The sequence below is a fragment of the Amblyomma maculatum genome, chromosome 10 (genome assembly GCF_055883805.1).
Source record: "Amblyomma maculatum isolate TAMU_Amacu chromosome 10, ASM5588380v1, whole genome shotgun sequence".
Classification (NCBI taxonomy): domain Eukaryota; kingdom Metazoa; phylum Arthropoda; class Arachnida; order Ixodida; family Ixodidae; genus Amblyomma; species Amblyomma maculatum.
Genome location: NC_139353.1, coordinates 7151764 through 7160125, shown reverse-complemented (window position 1 = coordinate 7160125; position 8362 = coordinate 7151764).

Genomic DNA, 8362 nt, shown 5'->3' with positions numbered 1-8362 from the left:
ACTGCGATCCTGAAGGATGCTTTCAATGATTGCTCGTGATAGGTTGATGGTAAGATCGTTGTGACTTTCCATCAACCTAAACATTACCTCTGCGATGCCATCGACATAGTTGATACAAGTGAAAACTTGAGTGGTCACAATGACATGGGCCGAAACTCAAGTGCCTTTATATCCGTGGTGCCTAGCTACATTACTTGGCTTGCTTTATGTAGTTTCTGCAAAGTTTTCTCACAAGACGGTCGTGGTGTCTACGGGCTACCAGTATTGTTGCTGCACGAAGTGTTTGTAAATTCCTCTTCCTTCGTCACAGTAATAAAACTCCAAACTTCTTGGTACAGATGGGTCTAGTCATTGCACCAATGACATCACTATTTTTACCACCAACCGCTGCTTTGTTTGCTGAAAATCAAGGAACCCCTTGTGAGAAACGCTGTGTAAATGTGCACCTGAAATACTTCAGCGCTACAAAGTGAATTATGTATGTGGTTAACAACAGCTACTTTGAAGAAAAGAGGAAATGTGGAATGGTGAGTAATGTTGGCATCAATGATGAGTTGCTGCTGAGCAGATAGAAGAGAGCACCTATGCAGCACCATCTAGGTTATGCATGTCGAACTTGTAGCATTTGTACGCAATCCGGCATGGAATATTTTGTCACAGTAAAAGTATAACTATTTCCCCTGATACTATGTAGCTGAATCAGAAGACGTATACCATACACGTATTTTGTGAGATTCGCGGAATGCATATCAGGAACACGAGTAGACGAGAAGACGTATTGGCTCGTTTTTGAAACTCCATGGTGAAGAGAACGTAAGATAATCCGTATACATACAAGAGAAGAAGAAGACAGCCAAAGCGCGATGGTGCGGCTACAATACTCAGCAATCGCATACTTCTCTGCGTCCTTTTCGTGTGTGCTTGTCTTCTTTTTCGCGCTGCAGTTATGTGGAAGCTTAAACAACAACGGAGTGTGTTGTTTAACATTCTAGCAGCGAATAACTAACCCTCTGGAATTCTTTCATTTTCTGCACCGTAAAAACCTAATGACGACGATTTGAAGTCAATAGAACTGTCACTGCTATGCATTTATCTTTGGGGCTGTAGAATGCCACCCACACACACCCACACAGTCTGTTCACAGCCGAACAGACTGTTTCCTCAAACACCATATCCAGAGTGAATTTGCACGAGGCATAACTTTTGGCAAAGAAGTACTCACAGGTCATCTGACAGCAAGACATCTACCAGTGTGCGCCTGATGATGTACACGAGAAATACCCTCTGTCTTTTCCAGCTCGCAAACGCAATCCGCTGGGCACCTTTGTTGTATACCGCACAAGTTTCGGTATCGCTTTCCATACAGCCAGTGCTGTCATCATCAAAACTTTTCTTTCTCTATTCTCTCGAGCTCACACGCTAACAGTCTCTGTCGTAAATAAACTGTCTACCCTGAGCTGCCGTCTGCGCCTGTTCGTTCCCTCCGTCTGGATACTGGACACCACAAAATGGCGGTGAGGACTCAAGCATAGTGTTCTTTTCCAAGAACTGTACTTTAACTATACTTTCGGAATTATGTCGGGTGGATCGATCTCGCCGCCCCCACCATCCCTTACAGAAGAGCAGCTGCAGCTTGCTACTGCTGCAGACCAGCTATTGCAAAAGGTTGTAGGGTATGTCACAAAAGGATGGCCGCCGAAAACGTCTGTGACACCTGATGCCCTTTCTTACTTTGACGTGGGAGAGGAACTGTCTCAGGTGGATGGCTTGTTGCTCCTAAGGAAAAATATTGTAATCTCTGATGTGCTTAACACTACGCTTGTCAGCTTCGCACAGGAAGACCACCCTGGCATATTAAGAAGAAAGCAAAGGCTGCGTGACCTCTATAGGTGGCTCCGAATGGACAAACAAGTTGGAGAGGTTATAACTCACTGTCACATTTTGCAGACACTGGATAAGTTTGATAAACCATATTTCGCACCTTTGCTACCTGTGACATTCCTAGACAAACCATGGCAAAAGCTCGCGATGGACATTGTAATTGTAGGTCCTTTTGAATGGGACCTTCCAAATGTCGATACATAATAACCCTGATTGATCACCACTCGAAGTGGCTTGAAATTGCATTTGCACAGGCAGTGTCACAAACTGCCGCCTTTACGGTCAGAAGAGGCGCGGGATCCCCTTTATGGTTACCCGTCGTCCCTCTATGAGGTTTGAGAACACATTTAAAAGTTAGGCCGGTCAACCCGTGAAGTACGTGTGTCGGTGTGTGATCGAGGAATAAGTTCAAAAAGGTCACTTTCTTTTACAATCAATTGAATGTTTATAATTAGTAGTCCAGATTACACTGCATAATTATAGAGTAGAATAAAAGAAATAAAACGCCACTACAAGATATTGATAAAAGACGACTACTTAAATGACAAGAAGAAAACCCGACAATGAACAAAACGCTGCCATAAAAATAGACTATAAGGATAATAAAGCACGTATCCCAGATATAATAAGTATGGGCAAAAGCCACACAGAAAACACAGCTAAAAATATTACTAAGTCAGGTAAAGGTTAACAAAAGCGAAAATAATGTTCGATTGAACAGCAATCTGTGGCGAAATGGAATTCTCACGGCTTTCTTGCTAGTTGAGGCGTCGAATGCTGGGTTGTTCGGTAGCGGCGGCCGTACAGGTGAAGAGAACGATGCGCCGATCGCTGGCCCGATGAAACATAGCTTTCCCGGAGCGGCCGTGAGAGAGGCCCGGAAGGCTGAATCTTCCCAGAGCGCACTGGCGCGAGCGTGCTGCTGTATGCATTTTTATGCTCTCGGCTGTCTACGCAGTGCCCGCATCAAGGATGTGCGGTCACTGCCCCATCGGCGTGTTGAAGCCTGCTCAGAGGAACAGCGAAGTCCCGTGAGTTTCGCTCTATATCTGAGGTAGAAGGTCCGCAACTTCCGTTGTATACGTGAAGCAGCTTCTGACAGGCAGGAACGTCGCATACTGTTGTCGAGTTCCTGAAAGGGGTGTTCAGCCACGATGGTCTCTCGGACGAAAATGTAATGGACAGTGGACCGCAGTTCTAGTCTCAAACGTTCGAGGAATTTTTGCCCGAGAAGAGCATCATACATCTCTGCTCTTCAGTGTGCTGCCCCCAGGGAAACACTGCAATAGAAAGATTCAACATGGTTCTCAAAGATTGGATACAAATGGCGAGATTGGAGAAATGCCCATTGCAAACTTCCTTGCTTGCCTACCTCGGCCCATATAGGCCGACTCCGCACGCGACGACTGGCTTGTCACCTGCGAAGCTCCTACACGGTTGTCAACCCAAAACACGGCTCAGTATTGCTGGAATACCCCCTGGGAGCGACGTACACTCCACGTACGTGTTGAAGCCATTTCGCGAGAGGGCCCAAGCGAAGCAGTCATACAACCAATTTTATACGGATACCCAACATCTCGAAACGATGGCCTTGTTCGGGTAAAAATTCCCACAGCCCGAGGCAAGGCACCGCTTTCATACATGAGCCCATTTAAACTAGTCAGAAAAAGCGGCCGAAATTCCTTTCTCCTAAGTCACGGTTGCATCTGGAATGCATCTAAATTCGCTTTCGTATCAGAAAACAGCTCAGACTCTACACCGCCCTGGGCGCTTCCTCCAAACAATGAGCCAACTACTTCTGGAGATGGCGCTTAACCAGCTCCAGCTGAAACGACATCTGAACCTCTGTCTACTTCTTCAAGGGTTGAAGCAAGTTCAACTCCTCCGCAAAACAACGACACAGGACAAGCGCAGCGTCAAAGTGCAAGAGAGCGTCACCCACCTAGCAGACTTCGACACTGACTGTACTGTTTCGGTTCTCGTGTATACTGTGTTTTTACGTGTGTTTTACATTTTTTAAGCGGGAGGTTATGTTGTATCCTGCACAAGTTTAGGTTTCGCTTTTCATACAGCCAGTGCTATCATCATCAGCCCATTTCTCTCTCTCTTCTCTCGAACTCATACGCTCATATTCTCTGTCGTAAACAGTCTACCCTGAGCTTGCGTCTGCGCCTGTTCGTTCCCTCCGTCCAGATACCGGACGTCACAACCTTGGCCGGTCTTTTCAAGGCGCAAGTAAAAACACTGGCTTAGAGTATTATCTATTTATTTATGGCGCTGAGTTTGCCACACGGCATAAAAGGTGGTGGTAGAGTCACAGGAATGTGTGGAGTGCAGCCATGTGCAAGAAGTCACACAAACTGCGTGCATAAATGTTGTTTGTTGTCCATAAGTGGAAATGAGAGTCATTACTTGGTGAAAGTCCAGCTTTTTGTAGAATGGTGTTGCGCATATGCGAAGTTCCTGGGCATGTCCATATTAGATGCCGTACAGTGGTGTCGCAAGCCGGTTCTTCGCAGTGTGGGCATTTGTAGGGAACTGGAATAGTAGTACTTTGCCACAGGTGTCGAAAGGCGGGCGTAAGAGCCACTCCGACCCTCAGCCGTCTCAGAGATAGCTCCTCCACCCTTGTTAGATTGGGGGGAAGGGGGTACGTACACGGGGGAATTAGAGCACGTGTACGCTGCCTGAGAGATGCTGATGATGTCAAATGGGTCAGGAGTGGATCCGGACCTCTGAGCCAGTAGCGGTGTACGCATGTATATATACATGTATATATGTATATAGTATTGTACATGTCTCGTTATTGTGCTCTAGTGTTTGTAGCATGCTTATGTATTTCATCCCCATTTGTAATGTATGTACACTCTGTGTATGTACGGATGATGGCGCCAGTTACGCTATATATAATGTGTATATATACGGCGCCAGTGGGGGCAGTTGTGATATAACTGGCTTAGAGTAGCAGTGTAGTTTTCAACTGGGAAGAGGGCAGGTCTTAACCTTAACTTCTGCTAAGGGAAAATAAGGTTGCATATTCGCACGAATAAAAAGCGCAGGACAACAGACACGGAGAAAGAGCGGCAAACACAAGCGCCGACCATTGTAAACTGAATTGGTTTATTTGTCAGTGCACTACGAAAACAGATCTCGCTTCACCGCCGTTTGTTGAATTAATATTGTAATTTCTATTAGTTTTATCACTGCATAGCTCACCCGCAATTACAGCGATTAAGCGGGATCTAATCAGCGCTCGTGTAGTCTGTTTCTTCATGCTCACCTGTTGCGCTGCATTTCCTCTCTACGGTGAGTTAAGCTGCAACGAATAACGAGAACTGAATAAAAACAGAAGCTTTCAGCTCAGCTACGGTACTACGCTGCCGCTGTTGGAGAAAGAGAAATTTGAAAGGAACCCAGGTAGACTGTGTCTAGTCCTTGCATATGGGTTTGCACTTGTGTGTGTTTTTGGCACAATACACTCCAGACGCACCTACACGCGGAACGCCTACTGCGCTCAGAACACCATTTGCTGCTTTTTCAAGTTGTTCATTGTGTGTGCGCGTCTGTACGATTGACAGCTTCCGGTTAGATGGTTGTCTTATATGTTAGCGATCGCTTGGAATTCGACAGATATCTATGCCCGATCGCATTGAAGCTGTAAATAGAGCGTCAGCTGAACTAGCCAATTTTTTTTTTACGTTTTCAGGTCTGATCCTAAGTGCCGGATTGTGCGCTCCTGGATAAGATAAGCGTTGGTGTCAGTCCCTTGCACGTGCTGTTTATAATACATAAAGGTCGCGAGACTATAACGATAGAGAGAACTGCATTTCAACGTCTCCTGACAACGTAGGGATTGCTTTTAATTTGTGCGTAAGGTTATTATCAAGGTAGACCTGCTTCCTTACCCAAGCACCTGGGCCATTCTAGCTTTTTAAACCGCAAACAATAACTATACGGCTCACATGATCAACCTACTTTTGCATATCAATATAGTTGCGAGAAAATCGAACTCGCCATTTTCATAAGTGTCATGTACATAGGGATTATTCTTATCTTTGAGACGAACTCAGCATCGTTCCCTTTGAAAATAATGGAGGGTTAATGCTAATAGGGAAGAGAGTAGCTGATATTTACAGACTCTCTGCTTGAGTTAGAGCGAAGTTCGCTACTTGTAGGCAGGCATATTTCGCCACAAGTATTAGAATATTTGCTGGCAACGTAATAAGATATTTGAAATATACTCACTATGCTTGGGGTGTTTACTGTACAGATCGCAGAATTTAGACCTCGTTATTGACAGTTTTTACACTGTGCCACAAACCTTTCAAATTCCTGATAAGTTCACGGCAGGAATTTTCTGCTATAAAGCTAGCTAAGTTAGCTGTTTAGGGTACCGAACGGTGAAGGTAGAAACAATGGATTTTCGATGAAAACATACAGCCACAAAACGGTGAAGCCAGAGCGGTCATTTGAAATCAACATATAGTTTATAGCATTCCTGAGCTGTCAATACCAATTTACTAATCAGCAGCTGGCATTTAGAATAATACTTAAAAAGAAAATGCTGTAATATACATGGGTGATTGTTGCTTTTTTCTGAAGTATAAACATTAACGAAAACCATAACACTATAAGCCCGCTTTCAGCCGGCAAGAAACCAATCACCTTCGTATTTATTCTCGCTATCTTCAATTAAAAAAAAAGGAAATGTGAAGAAAGAAAATATAACAAATATAACAAGGACATACATGCAAACACGGTTTGCACAGAAACGGCTTAAAAAGCTATTAGTAAAACGAGCTTTTGGGCAAGTTGGTTACTTTGCTTTCACATAACTACAGCGCAAAAAAAAAAAAAAAAAACGTGCACTACGGAAGGAAAAACCACACTACAGGGACAATCGCTGCACTCAGAACTGATTTTATTTCACCAACGCATGGGAAATATAAAGTTTCCGCCGCGGATGCGGGCACAGGAAAGAAAGGAGGGACACGTGCCACCGTCACGTGCCATATCAAGCTTGGTGGGGACAATGTTTAATGGGGCTACGCCCCACGTGCACAAAAACGACAGCTACCTTATGATTCTGCACACTTTAAAATAAAAAATGAAACATAAGGATCTTGGGCCTCGAATCTGCACTAGATAAATCGTGCCAACATGAAATGGAGGACAACTTTGATGGCCAGTTGGCAAGAATTTTGGACTCGGGCTACCCTCAGTCAGTCGTGACGGCTGCTGCCGAGACTATCCCGAGAAATTTGAAGAAGAGCGCTACGACAACGAAACAAGGAAAGTTGAGCGCACCATGCGTCCAGAAGTTACCTCCTACCTGCATACAGTCTCGCATAAAGGGAAGAAAGTAACGAACAGGTTTGGGGAGCCGCTCGTTTTTTCGGCTCAGGTAAAGCTCGGCCAATATGTACTAAGGAGTCCACTAAGGAGCCCACTAAAGTGGATGCGGGAAATAATCATGGCAATCCTCACATACAGTTCCATGTCAGGGGTGGTATATGAAATTCTACTGTTATGCAGAAAAGCCTATACCGGCGAGTCTGGCAGATGTGTCAACTATCGGTTGAGGAACCGTGAAGGAAATTTAGAGAACGACGAATATGTGAACTTGGTTAAACATTGCAGATCTTTTCAGGAATGTCCGCCGCATTTTGATGGTGCAAGAACTCTAGGCAAAAGCAAAAATCAAACTGCGTGTGAACTACTGGAAGCTTATCATATAGAGAAAAGGGGCGATTATTGCGTAAGCGATACTTCAATTCACTTGTACAAAGCCGAATATCAACTTTTCTTTGCCACTCGATAAGACATGTCACATGGTGTGAAAACGTTTATCTTGAGGAGGGCACGTGTCCTTATTTCTTTCCTGTGCGCGCATCCGCGGCGGAATCTTTATATTTCCCACGCTTTGGAGAAATAAAATCAGTTGTAAGTGGAGCGACTGCCCGTGTCTTGTGTTTTTTTCCTTCCTTTGTGCTCGTCTTTTTTTCGCGCTGCAGTTATGTGGAAGCTTACACAGTTAGTTTTTTATGCAAACCATACTAGAGCACAATGGGCCTTCAAATGGTTTTTTTAGAAGCAAATGCCGAAAGGCTTTTCGTACCGGTTTCCTAACTAAGAAGAACACAGGCGCAGAAGCTTTAATTTTTTTCGCATTTTTATACTTTACGTTTTGTCTAAGGCAGCGATACGTTTTGTATCCGAGAGTTCATTTCTTATCCCCTTTCGTGCATACATAGGTATCTTCACCGGATACATGAAATATTTTTCATTTCTTACTAGCACCTCCTGTCTACCCTGCCAGTATGTTTAAAGTAAAACAAAAAAAATGAAATTCATATATATGAAGACAGAGCATCTTCATGCATACCTATGATGTAGTCGTAAGCGCTGTTGAGATCCTTCGTATTGTAGCTCGAAAGCAGAGGGCTGTACTCAAGATGCAACAGGGAGATGACTGAGGCAA